Genomic DNA, 27,807 nt, shown 5'->3' with positions numbered 1-27,807 from the left:
CTATCAGTGAATTCTGGGCAGGGTATAGCATTGTGATCGGAGATGATAAGCAACTTTTTGTATTCTGGAATGAAGCTGAGTATCAAAGGAATCACTGTACATATGAGGAAGGGGACAGTAATTTTCAGGATAGATGAACATGTTTAAATATAGGCAAAGGGAAAGATCATGGAGGTGGTGTACTTAAAATTTCTGTTACATGTTAAGTTTTATTCTGCAGCAAGCTATGTTTATGGGCTCCATTGTGAGAACTGAAATAAAAGATAGAGTAAGCAGTGCCAGATCTGGGAAGAACATGGATCTTCTTTGTTCCATATGCACTCTGTCAAATAAAATTTCTTTTTATTCCTCTTGCATTAAAGACGGAGATAATGGATTCTTATTCTTGACTTTTCACCCCCATATTGTTTAGCCTTTCATCTTTTTAGTGTCTGGACTTTTCTTTTAGCTTTTGTCTCTATTGCTCATTTTTAAATATACTTGTACAACAGACTTCCTTTCTACGTTCTTGAACTCCTTGAACTCAGTAGGATTTTTACTGTTGAATTTTAATAGGTCAGGTCTAAGTATTCAAAGTGCCACGTACAGTGGATTCGCAAAACTCAGTTCATACTTAGAGCACATTTATTGCAGGGATCTTATTAGTAGTAGTAGTAGTATTGGTATTATTAGTATTATTTTAATTTGTGATTCCACTTACTTCAATCATTATTACGTACTTCAAATTTTGGGGAGTATTAAATGATATGGAGGATGCTAAACCAGGTACACAATATGCATCTTATCCTCAGAAGCAAACAGTGTTATAAGTTTTTTGAAGAGGCTATAGATTACTGCAAGGAAGCGGAGTGAAGAAGATTGAATTACTTATGCCAGACTATTTACATGGCACTGAGCCTAAGTGGTTGTCAGAAGAGTTTCTCCTGTTGAATGATCAAGATAAAGCTACTAAAGTCCTTCCAACTCATTCAGCTGTACAGGCTTTGATTACCTAAACCTGGACTGAACCCACTAAATCTGTCTGGTTCTTCTGAACTGCAGTCTTTAAATAACTTCCCCCCAGTAGCATCCTCGGGTGAGTTGTTGCTCCTAAAGTCAGTTTGGAAGAAAAACTGTTGGAGTGGGGATCTTCTAGTCGGAGAATACCAAAGCTGTTCTTAAAAGATTCTGGTAATAAGGAAATAGAAAGTGGAATTTAAGTCCACTCAGATTCCGGTTTATTTGATGTCCTTCAGGTCATTAAAGATGAGCTCTATTTTTCTGTATAATATGACTCTCATGCTTTTTCAGATTAGATATTACGTATTTGTTATAGTCTCATAGAGCCTGAGAAAGCCTACGGGTGTACATTTGATTAATCCACCTCTTGAAATTCTTAGTCTTGCCTTTACCATTGAAAAAGAAATGTGAGAACTGTTTGAAGTCTATTAGATCCCAAGGTGTTCCCTGTATGTTACTTGCTGCTTTCCAGCTTATTGTTCAAGTTCAATACTACTAATGCCTTTCTGATTATTTTTCCTCACATTTAAAACGGAGGTAATGTAAATATTTTATTTCTGTGGCAAACCATTCCTCAAGAACGTGGTGAGGACACCACAGAACAAAACAAAATTCAGATAGCTGTGGCTGTAATAGTCTCCCAAGGAACTGTTAAGGCTTTCAAAAGAAAGAACATTAAATCAATACAGTCTAATAATTTCTTCCAAATATTTTCCCCATATATTATGCTATAGATTTCCGATAGATTTTTTTCTTATTCTTGAACTGTTTTTATTATCTCCAGTTTCTTTGAAAATAATGTTAACAAACCATCTATTTCAGTCATAGACCTAGTAGTTGAACTTCTTCATGCAGAAAAGTAAGGGCATTCACTATTTGGAAGTTCTTTCTCAGATTCTAAAACAGAGAAAATCATAAAGCAACACACTTGTTCTGTTTTAAAATACTTTCCTTGAAGAAAAAAAAAATCTATTTTTTTTTTTAATTCAGAGGAAAATTAATTTGATCTCTTAGTGTTCTTAACAAATGAGTCATGTAAGAGTTTTCAAAGTCAAATGTTTACTTTGATAAGATGGAAGATTGAACTTGAGACAAATTGCTAGCTCCCACATCACATCAGTTAGACTTGATTGAGACTAGTTTCCAGATTTGTTTCTTGTCTGCCTCTTGTTTCTGTTTAGGACAGAATGTATGGATGTTTACAGACACACATTTTTCTCTTTTGATATTTTTTTGAGAAGTGCAAGATTGTCTAAATCCTGGAGTTGGAATGGCATTTACAATTGTATACAGACATATGTATGTATGCACACTTTTATATTTTAAATGCAAGTGCTACAGTTTAATTTATACTCTAGAGGTAATAGTGGTTCGATACATCAGATGAGTTTTATGGGTAAGTATCACAGATCAGTTCATCATGCAGGGTGGAAGAGATGTCAGGAAGTCATACTAGTCCAGCCTCTTGCTTGAACTGAGTCAGCTGCAGGATCACACAAGGTTGCTCAGGGCTGTACCCCTACAGCCTTGCAGAGCTCCAGGGATGGATGTTTTAACTGGGGACACTGCTCCAAAAGCTGGTCTTGGTGAGGGCTCAGCTCTGAAGAGGCTGATGGTGCCTAATGTGATGCAGGTGATGCTGCAGCAGCCACTGGGCTAGGAGGCCCAGCAAGTCTTTTCCCACCTATCACTCTGCCCCTGAGCTCTCTGAGTGGCTATCAGACCATGGTGCTTCTACAAAGACAACCACACATCGTGCTCAGCTTTACAATGAGGGCTTTATCTGGTCTCTGCTGCAGAATGCGTTATCACTGCTTGTACGGCTTTCCTCAGATCGCGGCTGTTCTGGAGAGCGTGGCACTGTGTGTGTAGTGGGAGAGTTTTCTGTTTCATTTAACATTGGCAGTAGCTGTTTCTGTTTAGCATGCTGAGTATTAGGAAAAATCCACTAGATTTGACTGATGGATTCAGAGAATAGGAATGGCCTTTACAGGTAAGAGGTCTGAAATTATTTCTTTAGTATTTGTGTCTAGTTTGAGACTGGGACAATAGTAGAAAAATAAATTTGCTTCAAAAGTAAAAGATGTTATATTTTAAAGAAATAACTTTATGTATAACCCTTATAACCCTTTAAATACCTCCAAACCTTTTACTCTAAAATTAAGTTTTTCTTTTTTTTCTTTTTTTTTTCAGTTCAGAAATTTAAAGAAAAAAAATCCTAGCAAAGAGGGTATGGTTTTGGGTTTGTTCTGCAGTAGAAAGTGTTTGATAATATAGTTATTCTAGGACATCTATATCAATAACAATCCTTATTTCAGGCACAGCATGTGTTGGCAAAGGAGTACTTTTATCAGTTCATGAATAAAACTCATATAGCAGAAATGACTCTTCTTTGCCAGCTGAAATATTTCTATTCTCAGGTTTTTATCTTACACCATTGTGAGTGAAACCATACGTCCCTGGCTGACATAGACTGAACCCACATTTTCAGGGTGCCAGAGGAAGTCCAACATTATTTAGACATCTCTAAAGTTCCTGCTGTTTTTTAAATTTATTTTTTTTTTTATGTCTTATTTTTTAAAGAAACACTAATCACCAACACAAGAAGGTATCAATGAAAAGGGATTTTACATCCCATCAAAACCCACAAAAAAGATAAATAGAGCACATGGGTTAATATCACATTTTCTAATCTAGAGGAATCTTATTTAAAATGTGGGTTCTTCTCTTACCATTGTGGATTGTTTTAATGACTTGTTTTATGGTATTTATCCAGGTCATTCATCTCTTTATACTTCCCCAGATGGCTCTGCCCATCTCTTATAATATGTTTGCACATGGTTTTAAAAAACAAGAGCCTTTAGGGCTATAGGTCTTACTGTCAAACCAGGAATAATTTCTTGTCTAAGTAATTTAAAACGTCTGAAGAATTTTCTTAAATGTTATATAAAAGCTTTGTGTAGGAAACCCAAAACCTGTGGATGAAACATAGGCTGAATACGGACAACCGCAGCCTGGAGTTTAGAACATGAGGAAGGAGTTAGTGCTGTGTATGCACACTGACATTGTTATCAAAATGAAGCACTTCTTAACTAGGAAATGTCACGCGTTGCTGGGGTGTTTTTTTTTTCCTTGTTTTTCTCTCTTAGTCTGTACTTGCAGGTGTGGTTGTTTAGGGAGAGGTAGGACAGAAACCAAAGGAAAAAAGTTCTCAAATCTCTTTGTTACAGATCAGTTTGGATACGTCAGTAGCAGTTACATGAGGATAAAACTGTTAAATTGGTACAGCTCTGTTGCTTCTTGCCCACCAAGAAAGCTAGTATTACTGCAGTACACATGGCATTCTTGCATTTTGCTGCTGTGCAAAAAACACTTCGTTATTCCAGATAACTGAGAAACTATCGGTGCCAAGTTCTTGTGCTTTCAAAATCAGCTGGCTGGTGTTTCTGTAGGTCAGAGCCATCCCGGGTTACAGTTGTCTTAAGATGTGTGGGAGCTACCAAGGAGAAATGAGATGCTGAGGAAGATGTTCAAGTAGAGAGAAGATGCAAATGACGTGAGATGCAAATATCAGGAGCATTCCTCTCTATGGAAACCTTTGTGGGTTTATTTCCTCCTCACCATTATTGGTTGATGTGCAATGCATCTGTGAGTTTATATTACAGGGATTTGGCACTGTACAAATCAAAATGAAATACAGAGGGTGAGAATCAGCTGATGCTGAATCTTTCCTTTGTCTGCGGGTCAAGGAATGTGCTTGACAAACAGAACAAATTCCTTCCATTAGTATTATCCTTTAGCATGAATTCCTGTTCATACTCTTTTGTTCTTCTTTCCCCAGAAGTCAGATTTAATGAAAATAAGGTGCAGATGTGGTTTCTTCTTTGTGTACATGTGAGAATCCTGACTGAGTTATGTGTTCCATGTTTTTGCTACTCCTCTGTGTTTAATAGAATGCTTTGAATTTTATTTTATTTTTTTGTCACCTTTCCTACCTGGGGAAAAAAACAAACAAAACAAACAAACAAAACACTATGAACTAAGAAAAATATGTTGTTGGTATTCGGTACCTAAGGATAAGAAGGTGAGTTGGGCCAAAACAGGAAGCAAGTGAGCAATTCAGATGCTGGAGAGGTATTCAAGATTTAAAAACTTGACAAATTAAAAGAATATGCAACTTTTTAAGCACACAAATCTAGCTCAGCTTAGAATGAAAGGAGAATGACATTGGCACAGCAACTGAACTGAAGATATGCTAGTAATGGCATTTGGGCTATGTAGAAAAGGTTGTGTCCCTCTCAGAGATACAGTCAGCCTCATCTTCCTTTCAACTGAGCCTGGTTAATCCTTAGCTCTTGTTAAACACAAAGGTTACAAGGTGTTTTATCACAAGCCAAAAATTACCTGAGGATAATCTGAACTGAAGCTATTACTGAACACATGCTGGCACTTTATGCAAGACGGTAGAAAAGGTTAATATCTATTTAGTGAATTGGAGGTCTTCCTTCCCAAGACTAGGAAGAAATTAGGCTTGTACTATATCCAGTTTATTTGGGGTTGTAATAAATAGTCATGAAGGAAGACAAATCATTCCAAATGAGAATAAGGGCATTGCTGGTCTGCTGATATCTTGCCAGGATTGGAAAGCAGTACTAGTAATATGTCAGAATGGCTTGATCTTTTAAAAATTCTAGTGGTGAGTTGAACTTGTGCTTGGCTTCTCTGCTTTTCCCTAATTTCATGGGACTGAGCTTTGGGAAGAGAGCAGATGTCTTTGGAATAGTTTCCATCATTTTTTTTTTTGTTTCAGTGAAACAAAGACATTTATACTGTTGGATAATAAAAATAGGAGTTGCTTGAACCAATATATTTTATTAGACCTAATATAACCGGAAAATTATCTTGATCAAATCTGTACTTCAGCCCAAGTGGTGGGAATTACTAAGCCCCGCTTGTGATGTTTTTGATTGAGGCAGCCACCAGGTTGCTAATTGTAGCTAATTATTGCTGAAAATTGGGCTACAGTTTGTTTTAGATCTGACAATATCCAGAAGTGTTGGGCATTCAACTGGACGTAGATAATAGGAAATTCTAACTGTGGTTATTACAGTTATCCTAACAGATGCTCCTAATTTGCCATTGAATCATGATAATGTATTGTCCTTTCCTCATAGTTTCTAATTATAAATTAAAATTAAGCAAATAGATGTAACACTTAATCTCGTATGTGTTCGAGCTTTGTATTTTTAATTATGACACTTCTCAGTCGCTACATATCTCTGTGGTATCTGGCTCACAATGTACATCAGCCACAGTAGGAAAAGTTGAAGCTGAAGTAAGCACACATCATGCCACTGAGAGTCTTCCTTTAAAAAATCTTGGGATGTTAATTATGAATAGTTAAAATGAAAATTAACAGCTAGAGAAGCTTTACAATAATCTGGAATTACCCAGGCCTTTTTATATTTCATAGCCCTTCATACAAATGAAAAATGTGAATTGATACAGTACAACTGTTTCTGGAATTTGGGATTGGGCATGGTCTCGTTAACAATGATAGTGTATGGGAGCACGTTCAGCTGAGAGGAGTGTGTTAAAAGAGCAAAGCAATTGGAGCAAACCCTGCCAAAGAGGTAGCTTTGCTGGATGAGTTGCTACAAGTAGTTGAAGCACTCTCTCATGCTGAGCTGGTAGAGGAATACAAATATTGACCAAAGAATAATACGGAACTGCAGGAGCTGAAAATGTGGCTATGTGTTATGAGTTTAAATTGATCTTCAAGTTTTTGTCTTCATGTTTGTGCAGAAGACAGTATGCTTTTGGTGGCTTTCAGAAACAGTTGCAGTGCTTTAAAAGTGAAAAAAAAATCATTAATAAATATTGATTTCATCAAAAGAATGGATAATATGGTAAGGCACAAGCAAGTAGCTGCCAAGAAATATATTTTACTGGCTTCCATTCATTTCAGATGGATTACATCAGGCCTAAAGAGAATAATATTAAACCACATCAACTTAATTTTCATCTGCTTGTTCTAGAATTGTATCTATTAATGAGGTATTCTGAAATCATTTAATACAGAAAATTTTTGTGTATATATAGTTGAGATTTTAAAGTTTTTTTTTTTTTTACGAGGATATTTAATTTGTTGCAAATAATTCATTAAATGAGGGTCTTCTCGCTCTTCCCCTTGTGATAGTCATATTCTAATACATTCATTGAAAATGAGTTAATTTCAGTAAAATATTCAAGAAACACGTATATCACCAGCTTTCCTCATCTCAGTATACTGCTTGCACAATGCATCTAACATGTATTTTTACCAGGATCGTATTTTATTCTGATAAATTCTGTGACCCATTTGATGCATTTTGAGCTGTATTGATAGGATATACAAGCAATATGATAAACTTCAGTTCCCTAAATGGATAAGTGTAGTTCTTTGAATTAGGTTTCTGACATGAATATTAGCAATTACAAGTTGAAAGTCTGCTGTGAATAGTTACTTAAAATATGCTGTTTCAGCAAACATGCTTGATTATCCGAATTCAGGGAAATATTTGCAGAAACAGAATCTGAAAGCGCATGAAACTGATCAAAAAGATTTAATATGAAATGAATATTTATAGATACATTGGCAATATTTGCATAGCTTTTATAATTGCTTATGGGTGTATCAGAGCGTCTTCAATTTCTTATCACGTAAAATAAGAATGAATAGCTAGTGGTAAGTAGCTAAATACAGACACAAACTCTTTGCTGATTTCAGATTGTTGGAATTAAATTCTACTCAATATAGCTGATAGCTAGAACTGTATCCAGGAGAGTGCAAGGGCACAACTGCTGATCTTTGTAAGACAAAGACTTGCAGTAGTGAAACCTGTGATAAATAGCACTGGTTCTGCAGTACAGCGTGGGGCATGCAGTTGTGCCAGTGCAGGCCAGCTTCCCTGGCTCCCTGAAGCACCCTCAGCAGCCTGCCCACCTGGGCATTGCGCTGCACGCTGCTCTCAGCCTGAACGTGTGAGAAAACCCTTAGTATACCGCTGCGATCCTGCAAGAATTTGTTACTCCTAAAGGATTCCTCAACTCAGTAGTCTTGCAGTTTCATACCAAACATTGTTATTTTTCGTATTTATATATGTTTTGTACAGAACCAGTACTGAACCCATCTTATTTATTTTTTTTACATTATTTCCTTGAAAAAAGGCTTTGATTTGTAGGCTCAATAATCCGTTGTTTGTCTTAAAGTTAAAAATGGACCTGTGTGTTTTGCCTTCTATCATAATGTTGGCAGGAAGGTGACTTTAATGCCAGGTGCTTGTACAAAAATTTCATTCCAATTCCCTGCTTTAATTGCTTTGCAGCCCTGCCACTGAAGGCAATGAAAAGTTTGCAGTTAAATCCTCCTGCCACTCTTTGAATACATAAAACTTATTTTTAACCTCTTAGTTATTGTTACAAGCTGATAGCTTCAGCTCCCTGATGACATTTTATCACTGACATTTCAGTGACTCATACGGTCCCTTTTATTCATTGTATTGTTATTTTTCCTGTGCTGCTGATATATCTTTTGATCCATCTGGCTTACATGTTCTTAAGCTTTGAATTCAGCTACCAGGTTGGACACTACTGTGTTAGACTGTTTTCAACTGTTAATTTTAATGAACTGCATCAAATGGGCATTTGAGTAAAGTATTTGCAGCTGATTTCCATTGAGGACATTACTTTCCTCTTACTGGGCAACTTGTCTTCTTTACATTCAGGTCCTTCCATCACGGCCAAATTCTGATCTTGAGCACAAGTCAGCAAGACCTGCCTATTCTAAAACCATCAGATTTGTTACCTGATGATAACAACCAGTATTTGTTCGATTTACTGTTTCCTCTGAAGTTACTAGTTCTTATTCATAGTAATTTTTGTTCGCCTGCCTGTGATCATGGCTGAACACTGTATTCTAAAACTCAGTTTGTCTCTTGCAGTTTATGACTGAACAGTTTGGAAGAAAATGTAATCTTGGATGAAAGATTAATGTAAGTTGGTAGCTTTCAAAAAATACCACATTAATGGTAGCAATTATATATTTTTTTTTAATTGTAAAATTTTGATATGCAATGTGCTGTGGTTCTTAAAGACTGCAAAGACCACTTTTCCAAAAATTATAATCCTAACAAAGTTTGAATGATAGTTTTGCTGAGAGTGTGGAAGTTAGATAAAAGTAACTTGACCTTGAAACTTTACTTAAATAATTTATATGTCCATACAATGTCTGTGCGTGTTTCTGGTTTGATTACAGAAAGAGTAGATCTCAGTTTTGTAATGACAAAAGTTTTGTCTTCTGACTTACTGGAAATTTCAGAGAGTTTGCTGCTTTTCCATTCTGTGATTGTGTTAAAATAACACATGAGTAACTTTCATTCTTCTGGCTAACAACATAGATAATGCAACCAACAATGCCTGCTGGCAGCTAGTAACCTACCAAGACAGCGCATATAGAAAGCATATTAGATACAGCTTTTAAACTTCCTCATCCAGATTTGTTTTATTTATTTGTGCAATTCACTTGTTAAAAATAGATAACTTGGCTTTTCCATTATAGTTTCAAAAACATTTCTTTATCTATTGCAGTCATTCTTCAATGAATTTATTGAACCTTCTTCAATGAATTTATTTTCACCAAAATAAACCTGGCTTCTTTTTTAGGCTTCAAAGTGTTGTTCAAACCAGAGAAGGGCTGCAGGGACACATGAGAGTGCTCCTGATACCCTCAAAGGGCTCCAAGGGCTAGGGGCTTATATTTGACTTCTTCTGGTTCATCTGTGTTAACTGACATCTAACGTGACATGCTAACAGAATGTTTTAGGAAAAGCATTTCTTGCTCAGATCTACGTTTTAAAAACCGTGTCCATTGTATGGTTTGGAAAAGAGAATGGCTCTTGCACCCTGCTTTTCCATGCAAGACCTTTCATTTCAACTGCTGAAATTACTCATTTTAAGTACAGTGCTATACCATTGATAAGCATGGTTGTGGCCTATTTAATTTCATGCAAATGAACAGAGTGGCAGCAGCTCCTTTTTGTGTGCTGTGATATTGAGGGAAAAAGTGCTGAAGGAAAACCAGTCTGCTCATGGCTTTCACCTCTGCTTGTGAGGTGTGTTGCTGTGCTATACACCTGGTGCTGCAGCTTGGTCAGTAGGGCTGTGTCAGGAGTGCTCGTGGTCTGCTACTGGGTAAGCTTATCATTGTGCTGCCCTTTATTTATGGTTTGAGACAAAGCTCAGCTCAGATCCCTGTGTGCAATATGTTATACACTGTTACATAAAGAATGCAACAAGTGAGCTATCGTACACTTACTAGCAACTGACTTAGAACAATGTCATCTGAATAACAAGATAAAGCCTTGTAAATCTGTTCTGCTTTGCAAATGCGTAAGTACTGATGCTGAACCGTGCTGAGAACCCAATTCAAATAATCTTGTGTTTCAAAACGGTCATAGTTCTGTGTCTCTTGACTAGCTTGGAAGATAGCCTTCATTTCCGTGGTCAGTCAAACACTTTTTCCCCTGTCCAAGTCTAAACATACATCAAGTCTGTCTGATCTGGAACCCCAGATCAAGATACTGCCTGTGTGGAGGACATCAGAAAATGTTGTGAAATATTTCACTATACCAGCTCAGCTGAAAAGCTGATGTTGCTTTAAAAAATATAATGTAAAAATATAATGAGAAAAGGTTGGATTTTGGCCAAAAAAAAAAAAAAAAACAAAACACAACACTTTATGGTGGCTTAAACTGTTTTGCAACCAAAGACTGCTTTTCTCTGAAACAGCCCATTCCCTCATGCAACTAAATACTGCCATATGTTTAAATTCTTGCAGGCCTCCTAAGGCTGACCCAGAAGAAATGTCAACAAATGTTTGTGAGTCCTCGTGGCCTTGTAACATTTTCTTTAAAAAGTGAAGAATGGAACAGCAGGAGCTGTAACACTCCCACAGAACAGACATATGAAGGCATATGGCTAACATGGGAGCCTGCTGGCTCTTCAGAGCTTGCTGGCTTCATTCTTAAGGCTCCTTTTTTTTTTTTTTTTTTTTTTTTTTTTTTTTTTTTTTTTTTTCAAGACAGCTATACTTGTCTTCCTGTTTCACAAGTTGCTTTGTTCTACTCAGAGCTGGGTTTAGCAAGCCTGGGGTCGTGTTTGCCCCTACAGGGCTGTGGGATAGCAGGCATGTCCATTTCCAGGTGTCAGATTGGCAAACGCAGGTACGGGGCAATGCAGAATATGGCCCTTGAGATTGCTCCTGAGTTTGGCCAGTAACTTGAGGCGACTGTTTCTTGTGTATGTACAAGAGCTCATGTAGCAATCTCTTCCCTACCTGGATAGATTCAGGGAAAATATGCTCTCTAGAGCACAAACCAAATACTGGCTCTGATTTTGAAAATTCAAATAAATGACATTTGATGAAAGGCACTGAACAGTTGCACTGAAGTTTCATTGCACATGTGGGTTTATTATATTTAACTCTGAGGTTTGAGTTTGCTGTTATGGGGGAGAATATTTAAGTGCCCAGCATCACAAGTTGTTGTTTTTTTTTTCAGAATCAGTGTGATTTAATGATATATGAAATTAAGACTTTCAGTTGAAGTTATGCTCCTGAATTTCTTGGAAGCTTTGGAATTATTTTCTTCTCTGTAAGTAACCTTTCCTGCAGTTATTATTTTTAATTAATTGAGATCTTTCTGTGCTGGAATGAGGCAACTTTAATACTGGAAACTCAGGCACAAAGAAATCTGTAGGGAAAATGTACAGCTCAACCACTTCACTTCCAGCTGTCTGTTTCATATTTCTGATAATATACAATTCGGTTTCCTGTTCCTAAGGCACTTAATAACATCTGTATAACATAAAGAACAGCTTACCGGGTTTATGTGTTTCCAGAGGCTGAAAAGACTATGCTTGCACCAGGCTTGGGTAAATGGCTGATTATTGTATACTTAGAGAAGGGCAGAGCAGCATGTGGTGCTTTGTGGTGTTTTGCCCTCATGCTGTGTAGGTATGTGGTTTTCCCTGCTGTCATCTAAATTTATAAATTCAACACAGCACAGGTTTTGTTTCTGAAAGTTGCAACTTTGGGTCATTTTTATTTGGTCTACTGTACCATATTTATGGATGTGTAGTGTTTTAAACCATGAAATCTTGACCTTTGGAGTTGCAGCATTGTGTATTTCTCAATACCACAAGATATTTCTTCACAAAGTTTTTGGAAGATAATTTATGTAACCACTTATAAAATTATACCGTATTGATGTAGGGGGTTGTTGAGGTTTATTTTCTCAAATGTGGCCTGTGAGGTTCTTGTGCCCTGAAAACTAAAAGCATAAAAAGAGCACATGAATAAAACACAAATATAAAAGGAAAAATCCAACATTTAGTGGAGTTTCTGTGGTTTGCTTCTCTCTATTTCTCCTCATCCTCTCCTTTTCTCTGTGTGCTACAGTTATAGTAATAAGTAAACAATAATGTGAAAACACTAGACATTTTGTCTGAGATGGTCAGAATAAATCACTAGATTTCTTTTTAAAAAGGGAGTAAGGAAGTTTATTGTTGTTGTTTGAAACTTCTCAAGAGTATTCTGAAGTGTTCAGCCACAATTTAGCATGCAGAATGCTATCTGTTAAAAATGACTACTTTATAATTAGAATTACTGTGAATATTGACTGGAGAATCAGCAACTTGTTGAAGCAAAGTTGTCCGCACTCTTAGGTAAAGCTATTAGGTGTCATATTTAATAAAACTCGCTAAGGTTGACACCTCTGAAAACAAAATAACAAGTTTCTTTAGATATGTTGAGTTGTCAAATACTTATACATCTCATTAACCTGAGGGTAATATGAAGACATGAGTATCTTTATTAATACTTTACAAATTGAGAGCTCACCAAATTGAACATAAAGTATGTATACAGCTTTATTTTGGCTCAGTTCTGCAGCATGCACAGGAAAAAAGGTTTACCTTAACTAATAATTATGCAGGTATATGATTCTGCTTTTAAAGCATCTTAACGATCAAGGTGTGAGTAAATTAACTTACCTTCACAATATAGTTTTCAGATTCAGACGTTAATTATTATCTCCAGTTTAGTGATGGAGCTGAGGAGCAGAGGGCATGTTGACAAAGTCTATTGTTGGCAGATGGAATCTCAGCCCACTGGAGCTACACAAACATGTTTATCATGGTGCCAAATCTGAATTAGCAGGTCTGATCACAAGCTCATATGCCTCGCCTCACAGTAGGACTTGGTGGGTTGGGCTCAGTGCTGTGCTGACCACATTTATTCACATTCAACTCAGCTTGGAACTTGGGCAGAGGAACTCACATCTGCCAGCAATATACTGTGTAGATACTCCCAGCAAATCTGCCCAAGGCCACCCAGGAGACTTAAGTTATGGCCTGGAATATTCTTCTGTCCCTGTCCAATTCAGTTGAAAAGGAAAAATGTTACTGCTGTATGAAAATTATTCCACTTACATTTTTCTAGTTAATCTTTTGGCAAAGAGACCTTTCCATTCATTTGCTGAGAAGCCTCGTTTCTGCACAGTTAACAAACAGACTTCTTTTGTTATTGTAAAGTTATCTTTGACTTTCATTAGGCATTAGGTTGTTTCCATGTGCAGTCTTCCATTTTGTCTGGCTATGTTAACGTTGGGCACTCCTGGCTCAGTCCCAAAAGAAAACAACTGAAATTTAGAGAGTAGGTGCGTTTCTGAGGAATAGAATAGAATAGAACGGTTTAGTTGGAAGAGACCTACAAATACCATTAAATCCAACTGCCTGACCACTCCAGGGCTAACCAAATGTTAAAACGTGTTATTGAGGGCATTATCCAAATGCCTCCTGAACACTGACTGCCATGGGGCATCAACTATCTCTCTAGGAAGCCTGTTGCAGTATTTGGCCACTCTCACAGTGAAGACGTTTTTCCTGATACCTCGCCTGAATCTCTCCCCTGTTGCAGCTTTGTGCAACTCCCTCATGTTGTATCATTGGTTACCAGGGAGAAGAGATCAGCACTTCCCATTATTTAAAACAGTGCATGTAGTGTCTCAGCTTTGAGCCAACTAGTGTTTTTTTGTTGTTGTTGTTCATTTGTCTGTTTTTTATCAACCCTTTGTTTCTTAAGTGTATCTTCCCTCGGTCTGAGTTTACTACTTTACTGGACTGTATTCATCAGGCAAAACTTCTATAGACATCAGTAGGAATTCTTTCCTAATCATTCAGTTTCTCCTGAATATGGAGAGCAATTGCTCTGTTATTATTTAGTTATGCATATTTCTATTTCACAATCATTGTTTTGAAGAAACCTCATAATGCACTTGCTCATAGCTTGTAATAATTACACAACAGAAAACTAACAGCTCTGTGGTATTTGGGAGGCATAATGAAGAGCAGACAAATCTTAAATATTAATATTGTCAAATATTCTGGTTAATTTTGACTGTGAGCTTCAGTGTTGTGAGCACTTCATTATATGATGCAACTGAAACAGATCTGCATTTATATTTCAACTCCAGAATACAGGATAGGCATGTTACCAAATATAGACAAAGTAACTGCATGAAAAATACTAGCATATCGTAATTTCTGAACTGTAATATCCCGAAATAATAGGTAGTGGAAAAACATATCATCTTTGCCATAAACATTGCTGCAATTTTGTAAAGCTGCATTAGTTGTGAGCAGAATGTGTGCACCAGGCATCATGGAACTCTCTTAATGCTTGCTTGTATTCCGAATTCCGTGCTTACCCATTGATACCTCACTGTATCTTTACTTACCATTTCTTGAAAGTTATATGCTGTTATATGCTGGGAATAGTATCAAAATATTGGTTGTTCAGTATTGTTCGGTACTGAAAATTGAAATGCACCATTTAAAGAAGCTTGTTCGCAGAATCATTAAGTTTAGCTTTGTCTTTTTTGTTTTTTAAGCTTTCTTTTGTCAACCCTTAAAGAATGTTTCATGGACAAATTAATGTGTTTGACATTGCCTTGTCCTTGATTGAGAAGCCAGCTGTGTAATATCCTTTGAGAAAGTACAAAAGGAAATGAGGAAAAGAAGAGTAGGAAAGAGAGTGAATGCCTTTTGGTTGACCTAAAATAAGTTTACTATCCATTTTCCCCTCACTCCATCCTCCCTAGATTTAGACAAGCTACGATGAGTGGGGGTTTGGGAAGAAGATGGGGGGGAAGGGGAAATAGAGGTGTATTCAGTCCAGAAATAAGTCTGAATTAAACTTTTTTTAAAATCTTTGAAAATGTTTGAAGAGTTATTGCTGGGTTTGCAATAGGCTTCCCAGAATGAATCACGTATCACTCTGTGATGACAGAGGTATTCAGTGAGTTGAATGAGGCACACAGATATTCAAAAATGTCAGATCTCTGTGGTGACTTTAAACAACTCCTCTTTTCTTTATTTATTAATAAAAGGGAGAAGGTAGGAAAAAAATGTCCCTAAGACCAAAGAACTGTGTCTCTCTTGAGTCTCTTGGACGAATTCTGAGCTATTCTCCTTTATGGTATCTCTGATGTCCCAGAACTATTTTTTCTCAGGTGTCTCCAGTGGAACTGGAACCAGCAGGAACATTTGTTGAACATTTATATAAAGATTTTTTTTGAAAGGTTAGTTGAATTTTTTTTTTTTCCTGTGCTGAGTGTCCCCTGCAGCTTGACTAATGGGAGCATTCAGCATATACTTCAGTGGCTCTCAATTTTTAGGTTTTCTTTTCAGGTCACTAGAAGAGGTTGATAAAAGAGAGCAGAAGAAAGCCAAAGGAAAGAAATAGAAATCAGTCTACTGAAATTGGCGGCGGGGAAAGATGCGATAAAGTGAGCATCAATTGCTTATGAGGATGGCCCATGCTATAGCCTTGCTATTGATTACTATAGAAGGATCTGGCCATTTGCATGTAGTGGAAGAAAAACACCAGTGAATGTGCCAATGGGAGGAAACAAACAAACAAAAAATCTGTAGTGAAAATTTGCCGTAAGAATTTTTCCATGACAACAGGATCCCACTCCAGTAGGCACTGACATCTACTGTTGGGGGAAGATTAGTTCCAGAATGACTTAGGTGGTTTTAGAGCAATTCCACGTTTGTTTTTTTTTTTTTTTTTTGGTTTGTTTGTTTTTTTGCAGTGGTAGTAACTGGTTTTGTAGGCTGTTAATGTATATGCTTGTTCAAGAGGGAATATATATGAACATTTTAATGGTGGTGTTTTAAGAATATATCCTTAAATTAATCTAGTAGACAGCAAATATAAGGTCTTGTGCTTTTTTCTTTTTCTTTTTTTTCCCAAATCCAAGAAATTAAAATCATACACAGTGTGGTACACAGGAATATTTGTTTATGCGTGAGGAGGATGTAAGAAATGTTTTTATTAAGATTTATTTATGTGTATATCTGTATAGGCATGTGTGGATAAAAACTATGTATCTGCTTGCTCTGGATTCTCTTCTTCCAAATTCAATTTTTAGAAGAAATTCAGAGAAGTTGGAAACATGGAGATACAGGGCTTGATTTATGATATTTAAAATGACAGAACATACCTGCCTTCAGGCCTCCCAATCGGCTTGTATTCTTAGTACCTGGGTAGGACGGGACTGGAGCAGCATGAAGCTAATTAATACAGACTTTATCCTTAAGGGCCTATCACCTGCCTTCAGGCACTTGTGACCCAAAAGCAGGAGAGGAACTGATGAAGTTGTATTGTATTAGGTGAGCACAGGGCCTGAGTGTGCATGGGGTCTGTGAAGAGCTTTTACATTGGGGTTAATTTGTTCATTGTGAGCCCATGTGAAATGTTGCTTTTACTGCTATTTAATTTGGCTTTGGGCACGCAGGATTTGGGCTTCAGTCTGCAGCCTGTTAGTATTCAGAAAAGCAATAATATGTATTTTTGTCTCTTATGAGAGCACGCAGCTCTTCTGCCTTTTAGTTTGCTAATTTCAGCCATCGTTTGTGGCCTTCAGTTCTGACAGGATTCAGGACAGCTTTTCCGTCGGCCTGCAGGCCGGCCTGCTCCCGGCACTCTGCTGAACTTCATCGGCCTGCGCTCAACGGTGCGGGCAAGGGAACACCAGGGGAAAATATTTTGCTAGAGAATTGAATATAAAATCGGTGTGGTTCATAAGGAGGAGAAACAGGCTGTTTACTGGCTTTGAACCTTGTTTGTGTGGAGCCTTCTCTGCAGCTCTTGGGGTTTGTCCTTTCCTCACATGTCCTGCATTACCACAAGGTGTCCCTGCTGCATGGTTAGGGCCTTCTTTCCTTCTGGAGGAGAGAGGAGATGGCGCAACTGTTTGGTTAACAAAATATGTTTTCAACCCTCATTTTATGACAGGCTTCTTACGCAAATCATGGGTTGAACACATAACATCTCTGGGACTCAACTCAATACTGTAAAATGTGAGTATTAACAATTTCTCACCTCAGAACCAGGAGGTAATTGAAACAAACTGAAGAGTTCAAGTGTTGTGGTGTTGGAAGCCAGTAAGAGAGGAAATGTGTGCTCCTCCATCACTGCTGCCCAGCACAGGGGGCTCTGGGTGCTTAGGAGCACACACAGAGCTGTACCAACATCCCATAGACCCTGAAACGTGGTCAGTCAGGCATTGGTGCTTACCTGCCTGTAGGCCCTGAAATTGTATGCGTATGTATATTTATAAGGCAAACTATACACAATTGTCTTTTTATTCTTCTAGATTCGGTGCTTTTCTTTACTCTATGACTTTTTATTTGTCTGTCTTTCAGCCTATGATGGTAAGTCCTTGGAGCATTCATGTCCACATGGAGTGCACTTGGTTGTGCTGCAAATGGCAGCTATTAACACTGATGAAGTGACAGCTTTAATTATCTAAAGTAACTTTGAAATTAACACTGCTTTCAGTGCTGGAGTTGGACCAGATGACCTCCAGAGGTCCCTTTCCACCTGAAGTATTCTAGAATGCTGTGTTGGTTGTTGCACATAGGGATTCACATTACCAAACTTAGCTGCCCGTAGTAAATGGAAAAAAGATTGAATCACCTTCCGGGAGAATCTGAGCATAAGCTTATTTAGATGCTAAAATAATAGCTTGCAGGAACAATTTATACATAGCCAAGGACACTTCCTCCCTAGTCAAGGCACGTGTGTTTGTATGTGTGTATATATATTTTATATATATTCACTAGCAGGGCTAAATGCTGGTTTTGCACTAAGAGACTGAAGCAAAGACTGCTGGCGATAGCACAGTGCAGTGTGGCTGTGTATCATGTAGGAGGAGCTGGGATGAATTGAAGAGCTGGCAGGAAACATATTTTGTTTAAAAATGAAAAATTAAAATACATATTCCAGAATTGTGAATTGACAGGTGATCAGAATAACTTTATGCAAACTATATTTATACAGGTGATGCATCTTCAGGGGAGTGGGGGGGTAGTTCTGGTGATGCATAGCTTACAACAGCAAAAATCAATAAATAGCATATGAGAATAGCATATAGTGGGGACTGTTAGCGTTAGGTCAGAGGTTGGACTCGATGATCTTGAGGTCTCTTCCAACCTAGAGATTCTGTGATTCTGTGAGAAGTTAGGTTTAAATTATTTGTTAAAACAGAACCTCACTGTTCTAAAGATATAGGTATAACTAGTCACTGAGGAGAGAGCGTGAGACGTGAGAGGCAAAATGGTGAAGCTCTGAGCCCAAACAGTAGAGATACTCAGCTGGCATGTGGGAGGTCTGAATTCAGGCCTCTTTCCTCTGATTTTTGTACTGATAACTACATTTTTCATAGGTGGAATCTTTTACAGTGTGCTTTTAGAAATGGCTTGAAGGTTAAGTGGTGTGTGGCACTGCAAATTCATGTTAGAACCATGGAAAGCTCACATATTCCTAAATCTGTCATCTTGTGGTTGAGAGCTTAAATCTATTTTATTTTTATTTTCCGTACTGTTGGAATCTTTCTTGTATTTTTAACAGTATTGATGTTTTTCATTGTATACATTCTGAATATTTCATTTTCCCACTTGAATATCTGTTTAATATGCAGGTTAGAAATACTTGTATGTCTGCTAGGCAAGTAATTATTAGGCACAGTAAAACAAACAAACAAACAAAATATTCAGCCATTTGCCTGAGCTGTGTAAAAGTATTTTTTTTTCTCTATTGGATTTGAATAATAACTTACGATCAGCATTTCGGTCAAGAAGTTTCAACTGCTCTGTGTTTTGATTTAGCCATACTGATTACTTTATTGCTTTGGATATGGTCAGTGTTGATTGTTTGACTTTAACAGTTCAGATTGGTAGGTTTTTGTCTTAATAATTGTGTAGGGTGGAAATTGTTGTTCCATAAGCACTTTTCTAGTGAGTTGTAATCAAATAACTGTTTATGTAAAAATCCACTGCAATGGAATTCTGAATATGTTAGAAACACTTTTTAAAGTTGCAAATATGTATTTCTAGAATATTTTGTTCTCTCACTCACTTTTATGTTGGCTGCCAGAATTTTCATTGAGCTTCATGCAAAAAGAAGTTGCAATAATGTGGCCACAATTTTGTTTCAAAATCTGAGCCCCTTCTCAGCACCTAAGCATATGTAGTTATAAACCCACAGCTTTAATCTTTTTATGATTCTAAGTATTTTGCCTCTCTTTCAGTGAACTCTCAGATATGTCCCCAAGTTTATTTCTGTAATTGCTCATCTGGAAATACATAACTTTAAAAGCACATTGGACACAATTTTGCTCCAACCCAAGATCTTTGCAGATTTCTAAAATTTTTCTTCTTGTGTGATATAGCCCAAGTCCTTTTTATAGAGACAAATATGTATTCAGTGTAATTCCATGCAATCGGGAAGAGGGAAAATGAAGAGAGGAAAATAAAGAGAGGTCTGAGGTTGTTTAGGGTTTCCTTGATTTAAATCTCATATTTTGCATGCTCCTTGATTGTATTAGTTCATTCATTTTGCCAAACAGACCACAAAGCTGTGAATATTTATTTAGTTCTGTTCCTAATAGTTTTTCTAATAGGGAATTATTTTGGTACAATGAAAGACATTTGTAAATGAAGCAGATAAGCCCTTTGGCAGACAAGGAGTGTTTTGTTCAACACAAGAATTCTATTGTCCACTGCTTTAGTTGTCAAGTGCCTGGGGAGCCCAGGATTTATGATGATGTTACAATGGCCCTTTCAGTGCAAAGTCTAAGAAGCTGTGAGATTCCGTTCCTGTGCTTTTCAGACTCTCAAATCTTTTTATCATGCAAGGACAATGCAGGATTCAGCTGCTTCTTAGGCCACAGGACTGCCCATTTAACATCAGGCATTGTGAAATAATTACCATAGTGACAATGGGGTTGGTTGGCTTTTTTTTCCCCTCTTAACTAGCAACATTTCAAAAATTGTTCAAGTTGTCACTTCGTATAAACTGACTCTGAAGACACGGCTTATTTTACATTAAAAAAAATCTTGGTAGAAGATTTGATTTGAAGTGCCACTGTGTCAAGTCTATTTGGAGCATTAGAGCTGTTTAATGGCTCTTTTTTTTCCTTTTTTTTTTGAGTTTTCTTATAATTATAATTGGCCTTTGAAACAGTCTTCTGTAAATACAGCAGTTGTTTTCCTTTTCTCCCCTTTTTAAAGGTTATGTAGTTAGTGTTATTGTGGCTGTAACAGAAAATAAGAAAAATAATATACAGTAAAAGGGATATTATCTGGTATCTGTGTATCAAAATTAACCAGCTAAACTATTTCTTGTGCTGTATTAATAATGGAATCATTCAGCAGTCTTAAATCATGGTTTTCATGAAAATTGATATCTGCAGGAGTTTCTCTCTCCTTGCCTGATGTTAATATGAAGATTTATTTGCTTCAACTAATGATTAGTACTACAAAAAATATTGATTTGTAACCTCTGATGTCTGTTTAAATGCAGTGTAGCAGGAAAATGGAGCCTTTATTTGACAGTTAAATTATTATTTATGTGGGCACTTCGCTGTCTGGTGGTCAGGTAAACGTACAGGATAAAGCTTAATAGTGTAGCTTTAGATACTACAGACATACTGAAGAGTGGTAGTATCTATTAGCAACTATATTTGCTGCTTCTAAAAGCAAAAGCAGATCTTGAAAAAAAAAAATTAGACCATTGGTATGTGTAAGAGGGTATTTTGAGAAATACATATCTAAGCAACATCAATTATCTTGGGCAAAAAGAATCCTTGAACTGCAAAGTCATCTGCAAAGAAGTCATCTGTAAAGATATTGAGCGAAATATCAAAATGAAGTTTATTCAGTTGTAGTCTTTCTTTTCATTCCTTCAGATGAATTAGTTCAAAATCAGATGAATTAGTTCAAAAGGGTTCTTTAATGAAAAAAAAAAAAATTGCTTCCAGAATTAACATATTTAAGATGCCATATGCACATCATAGCAAATTGCATAAATATGTTGCATATGTAGAGTATTTTAATAAACCAAGTGCTTTGTGTATTAGGGACTGTCATCACAGAGAACATTCCATATTTCTTTGAGCTTATCAGTAAAATTCACTATCTAGGAATGTGTTTTTCGATGAACATGTATGACATTTTTAAAACAGTGAGTTAACATATCTTCAGACACAACTGGCAATGTGGTTTTATGTCTTCCTTTTGTGGATTAAGTGTGAAATATTGCAATATTGAAAATCTAATACTCAGACAATGCCTATCCATTTCTCCTGAATGCTTTTGCTAGCAACTTCGGAATTTACCCTGTACTGCTGAACTATTTTTGTGCCAGTAAATCATGATTGCTTTAATGGGGGTAGAAAGGCAGTATAGAATGGAGGATCAATATAGATGAGGCAGCTTTAATAGTCTGATACTGAAAAAAAAATTACTGATTTGGATGTACATATGTATATTTTTAAATGGTAACAACACGAATTGTGGAGCCTATTGTGCAGTAATTCTTCCTTTTAAAAGTACCAATTAAGAAGTTTGAAAGTCCTGGGTAACCTAGCCTGATTTCCTTGGCTAAAATGAAGCCTAGTCATAGGATTCATTTAGTACACATTTAAGAGTCTATTGAGGTATCAAGTAGAATCAGAAATACAGTACATAACAGTAGATAATACTGAGCGTTTCTCTGACATTCAGTCACATCAGCTGTAGTTTTTTTACTTGTGTGAAAACATTGTCAGAAATACTTAGAATGATGAAGGACTGCATGCTCCCCTCAAACTTGAGCACTCTTAACCTCTTTGTTTAAATGCAAGAAGACTTACCTCAACTCATAAGAAGTGACTTAGCTGGTTTATTTTTGTTTCTGTGCCCTTTATACGGAATGTCACAGTGCACTATCCCATTTACCAAACAATTTGACCACTGAAATAACCACAGATGAACTTCTTACAGAAGCACCTCTTACTCATTTTCTTTTTCAAATGTCTAATCCCAGATATATATTCTCTAATGTAGTGGTGGTTCCACTTACTAAAATAATCTACTCCCTTCTCTGTCATAATGGTAAAAATACTAATTTTCTAGTATGCCTTTAGAGCACTTAGAAATGTTCAAAGCACGTTGTGTTGGCTAATGGTATCTGCAGCTGTTACTCTCTTTTTTCCCTGCAGTGTGTCTTGTATTGGATAATGTTCCCAGAACAGATTTTCCATAGAAATCTGTTTTTTCAGGAGATAACAAAAAAGATGTGAAGGAATATTGAGATGGCCTCCAGCATTTTAGTTATGGGAACATTCTTGCAATAGTAAGTCTGTTAAGGTAAAAGCTATTTATTAATTCTGTTTTTGGAATGTAAGTATTATTTAATTGCTAGTCTTTAAACTCTCTTTGGGCTACTGTGATAGTTTATAGGCTAGACTTGAATTTTCTTTTATTATGGTACTGACACTGCATTGAATTTTAAATGAAGTTTTTCGTTCTTTGCAGCCAGAGCTGAAGTACTGGATAAGAGGCAGTAGAAAGCTTGCTTCTGCATTGCTGTCACAGTGTCATTAAGTGACATTTCAAATGTGCGGAATATGCTACGTAAATTGGCAACAAGTTTCCAGTGGGTGAAGGTAAGTAGTACATCCAACTGTATGATCTTCTGAGTAACAAGTCAGATACGTTTAGCCATCTCCTGTTCCTACAGTATCTCCATGTTCAATGTTCCTACATTTCCATATTCCTACAGTATCTCCAATATCTGTGCAATATAGGGGGAAATTTCTGCAATGACTAATGTCTCTCTTGTGAGCCATTAGCGAGTTTATCTCATGCAATTTCATACAGTTTATTATTGGTCTTGAGCTCAGGACAGCTGGTGCTGTAGGACAGTGTCTGTCATGCTATGTGTGTAAAGCATGGTTTGATATGGTACATTTTTGAATCACACTAATTTCTTGTTTAAAACATCAGAGAACCTCTTGAAAACTCACAGCAATGTATCATCGAAAAGCAGAAATTTAACTAATTTTCTAACACGTAGGCTTGCAACTTGATTTCATCAGTCAAAAAGATTCATACTTTTCTTACTCTGCACCTCCATGAGTGAGTAATTAAGACAACATTTGGTTTACTTCTTTAATATTTTGTGCAATACTTCTGAGATGAAAGGAAATGCTCAGACTTGGGTTAGAAAAAAAATTGCAGTGGTGACTCTTGGGTTTCAGAGAAGGTGGCTGTAGAAAGTGTGGAAGTAGGGCAATATGGGAAACCCTATCCCTAAAAATAGGTATGTCTGCTGCTCTGCTGCTTTTAATTTTTCATACCCTCTGAGACTTTCAGTTGTTACGGTTGCTTCAACCAGTGATTCCTCAGATGTCAAAATTGTCCACCTACAGAAGTATACATGCCTTTTTTAAATTTAACCTAACAGGGAAATACATTAAATGTATTAGATAACAAATACATAAATATTATAATTTTTATGGTCAAAAGTAAGATCCCATCTGAATTGCCTTGGATAAAGAGAGCAAAGCCAGGATATTAAAGCTCTTTGTCTAGCTGACTCATTCACAGTTTTCATGTTCAGTGCACTCAAGTCCTGCTTGACAGATGCTTCATTTCAGTGGAAATGTCCTTAAATGGTGATAATCTTAATTCTAGCAGTCAAATGGGACAGCATCCTGCAGCTATATAGGATATATGTGTATGGTCTCTACCAACTTGTTAAGGTAGGCTGCAGCAATTAGTGTGAAGATGAAACAGGGTGTATTTGACAGTGATATCAACAGCATTCAATTTAATTTAGTTGGGAAATGTGTGAGCTCCTTTGCTTCTTCATTAGGAATAGCTCAGCGTATGAGATTCATATCCTGTCATTCACTGAACACAAGGTCCAAATTTTGCAAGCAATGCTCTGTTCTTTTTCAAATGCAGCTTTTCAATTGAATGAAATTAAAGATAGTTCAGTTTGACCAAAGACTTCCTGACTAGGTTTCAAGTCACATATGGGCATCAAAAAGACATAGCAAAAATACCTTAAAGTAGTTGTGCTTTCGGTTTCATCGAGGCTCCTGTCCATGCACTCTTATGTGGATCTTCTTGTAGTTTCTCATTGAATTGTTTCAGTTTGCCTTTTCAGGCACTTATATCTGCCTTCGTGGTTTGGCTCAGGGTTTGTTCTACTCTTCTTGTTCTTGACTTCAGAGCTATACTTCCAAACAGATTTAATTTTAACAAATTAAATGACTGGATGAATAACCTTAAACAAAATCTCTTCACTCTCAGTATGAATTTAGCAGACTGGATCTCTACTCAAGATTTTTTAAATTGTTTTATTTTTTAATGTTTTATGTGAGAAACTGCTGTATCAATTTTGGAAAACCTTTTTACATTTCAGAGTTTAAGCAAATCACTTCTGAAAGCAAGCTTCCTGCAGAGTGACTGTAGGATGTTCTCTCTGGTTATAGTGTGAAGTGGCTCCTTACAAAAGAGGAGGAACAAGCATGCTTTTGTTGATTATTATGTAAACCTGGGCATCCATATGCTTCTTAAATTCTCTTATCTTCTTTTGAAGGATCCTTCTTCCTTAAATTGTTTCCAGCTGTGCCTGTTCAGGAATGCTAATTTCCTGTTTCAGAATCCAGATAATCAAACAGTTGACAAAGTAAATATTCATGTTTAACTATTGTTAATGGAACAAAGAGGAACAGCACAGACAGAAAGACACAATTGAGTTCTTTTGGAGCTATGGTGTAGGCTTGGCTACTAAGCCACACCAAAGATGACCAGTAGTTTCCTTAAATGGGATTATCCTGACTAGGGATTTCCTCTCTATGCTGCATGGGGTCTATGTACTGAAGTTCTGAAGGGAGTGAGAGCAGGCTTGATTGAGTTACTTGCAATTACATTACTCTGAAAAACAATTATATATGAATGCTTAATCTATGGGGGTCAATTTATAAGACCCCCAAAACGAATACTGCCATAATTAAATGTCTATCTCATACAGGATGAGAAACCTAGGTTCACTTGCTGGATATTCAAATTCAGTGTTGTATAAATTGCTTCTTTCAGATATAACACCCTTTTTCTTATTTGTTTTTAATTGTCACATAGTAAACCTAGTGTTCCTGGCATACAGGGTAGATATTGAAAGGAAATTGCTGTGTTGCTTTGTTTCTGCACAAATGCCATGTAGAAAGGAGATCAGTTTTCAGTTGCATAGAATCACCCTGTCTTATTACAATGCTAGCATGTTTAATGAGGCCTACATATCCGAACAGAAAGTGTTACATCTCCAGTTGCCTGCTGTAGTCTGTTACATTTCACTTCAGTTCTGAACAAGTAGCCATTTATATAGGTTTTAAGCCCTAAATTTTTGAAATCTCAACTTCGACCCACAAAACTACAACACAGAACAAACAGCATATGTGTGGGATTAGCTTATTGCATACATTGTAGGTGGATATTGGTAGTCTAAATGGCATAGGCTCTTAGACAAGTGCAAAGTTTTTGATTTCAATGGGGTGGTGGTCCAAAGTACATCTGTGGCCAGAGAGTGAAATGTCAAGTACAATTTGCTTGTGTCGGTCTCATTGCACACGTTCAGCTTAATGAGCTGGAGTCTGAATATGTTACCTCTGCTTTACTGGTGCTCCTGAAGGCTTGCTTGAGCTTATTTCCAAGAACTTTTGGAAATATTGTTAGAATGGTATAAGAGGTATATTCTGGTCAAACAGATACAAGAGAAATCATTATTTTCATCATAAATCATCAAGGCTTCTAAAACAACTGAAGCTCAGGTCTTATTGACAAAAATTTTGTTTCTGCTCTAATGCTGAAAAGAAATGAGTTGTCAAACACTTAGCTCTGCCTTTTCCCAGCCTTCTGGGAAATTCCAGCCTTGTTTGGGCTACAGTGTGCTCTGCCCTGTATGCTCGAGCACCTCGGCTGGGCTATGTCACAGGAAACTCTGGAGGCAAGAGGTTTACTAAATAAAGGAATGACTGCACTATACAAACGGCGGGGACTGACCATAAGAGAAGAAAAAGTCATTGGAAAGGTTCATACCTTGGCTAAAAAAATCACCAAAACCCCAGGTTCCCGTGAGTCAAAACAACTTCAAGTATTTTGATATTAGTTGGGCAATATGTGTTCCTATATAATTAATTTCTGACAACATTTCCGTAGTTATTTTAAAGGTGGGAACCAAAAATTAAATTAACATTTTTCGGAAACAATTTTGATCTTCAAATCACTGATGTAATGAACTCATTGCATGTTTATTGAGAAAATTGATGTCATCTTTAATTATAAATGCTCTATAGTTCCTCTCTTCGGTCTTTCATAATCATAATAACAATACAAAAATACACACAGAGGACTAGAAAATCTAAGCAAAAGAAAAAATTATCTCGCACATACATATATATAAAAAGAGTACTGTGCATGTAGCCATTCAAGGTTTCATATGTAACAAAAACTGTCTTCAGTGCTACTCAGAAGCTTATTTACTGTCTCAAACATGGACGTATTTTTTATACCACAAAGCAAAACAAAATGTAGTGTATTTAATTATTTTGAGACATTTAATCAAACCAATTGCTACAGTGGTAGTTACTGTTGAAGAAAAAGTTCTTAAAAATAGCTTCAGTATCTTTCAGGAGTACTTTCTAATATAACCATGCAAACATGCAATTTATGTGGCTTTACTAATTTGCATAAACACTAATAAAGTCACACGAGTTGTGATTGGTAAAATCTAATATAATGCATAGGATTTTCCCACTTTATTCCTGACAACCTGCATTTGCAACCATTCAGTTACTTTGTTTTAAAATGGCTTTTCAATTATATTCTAGTGCTTTAGGGGAAAGCCTTTTGACAAAGGCATGGCATAAACCATTTATATTGCAGCTCCATCATAGTTCCCATAGCTAAACTAGACTGGACAGTTCATTAAAAAGAAAAATTAATAGTACAAGGTTGCAGGGAAACAATAACAGATTATGACTGGCCTGTGGCAGCCCACTGAATTCATGCAGTGGAATAAAAATGATTCCCTTGTCTCATAAATGAAGGTTTGTTCCAAGGTTTTAGGCTAAGTCTATACTTCTGTTCCTTCACAGGAAAAAGCAATACAGTTTCTTGTCCATAAAAGCAATACTTTGTAATTCCTGTACGATTAATATGCACTCTTTTGGGATAGAAAGCACATATTTCATTATTCTTTGAATGCATAATAACAAACATATTATGAAAGAGAATAGACTAGAACACACTAAGCAGATGCATCAAAGAAAAAACAAACCTTCTTGGAGCTGAGAAGTGGCATGGAGGGGCCAA

The 27,807-nt window shown here is 36.7% G+C and overlaps 1 protein-coding gene across 8 annotated transcripts in view; it reads left to right on the top strand.

Moving 5' to 3' along the window:
* The window catches only part of CDH11 (cadherin 11), a 362,024-nt gene that overhangs the window by 298,681 nt on the left and 35,536 nt on the right, over positions 1-27,807 (top strand). For 2 of the 8 annotated variants that reach the window (XM_068693719.1, XM_068693720.1), the window contains one exon: positions 22,963-23,093. The exons of 1 other annotated variant lie outside the window; for it this stretch is intronic. The gene's annotated coding sequence lies outside the window, so the exon portion shown is untranslated. Of the gene's footprint in view, positions 1-8,981; positions 9,033-11,597; positions 11,691-22,646; positions 22,781-22,962; positions 23,094-27,807 lie in introns of all 8 variants that reach the window. 5 more of the 8 variants (XM_068693722.1, XM_068693724.1, XM_068693723.1 and 2 more) reach the window with 5 other exon arrangements.

The sequence above is a fragment of the Anas acuta genome, chromosome 10 (assembly GCF_963932015.1).
Source record: "Anas acuta chromosome 10, bAnaAcu1.1, whole genome shotgun sequence".
Classification (NCBI taxonomy): Eukaryota; Metazoa; Chordata; class Aves; order Anseriformes; family Anatidae; genus Anas; species Anas acuta.
The sequence above is the reverse complement of the archived record's forward strand: the minus strand, read 5'-3'. Positions and strand labels throughout refer to the sequence as shown.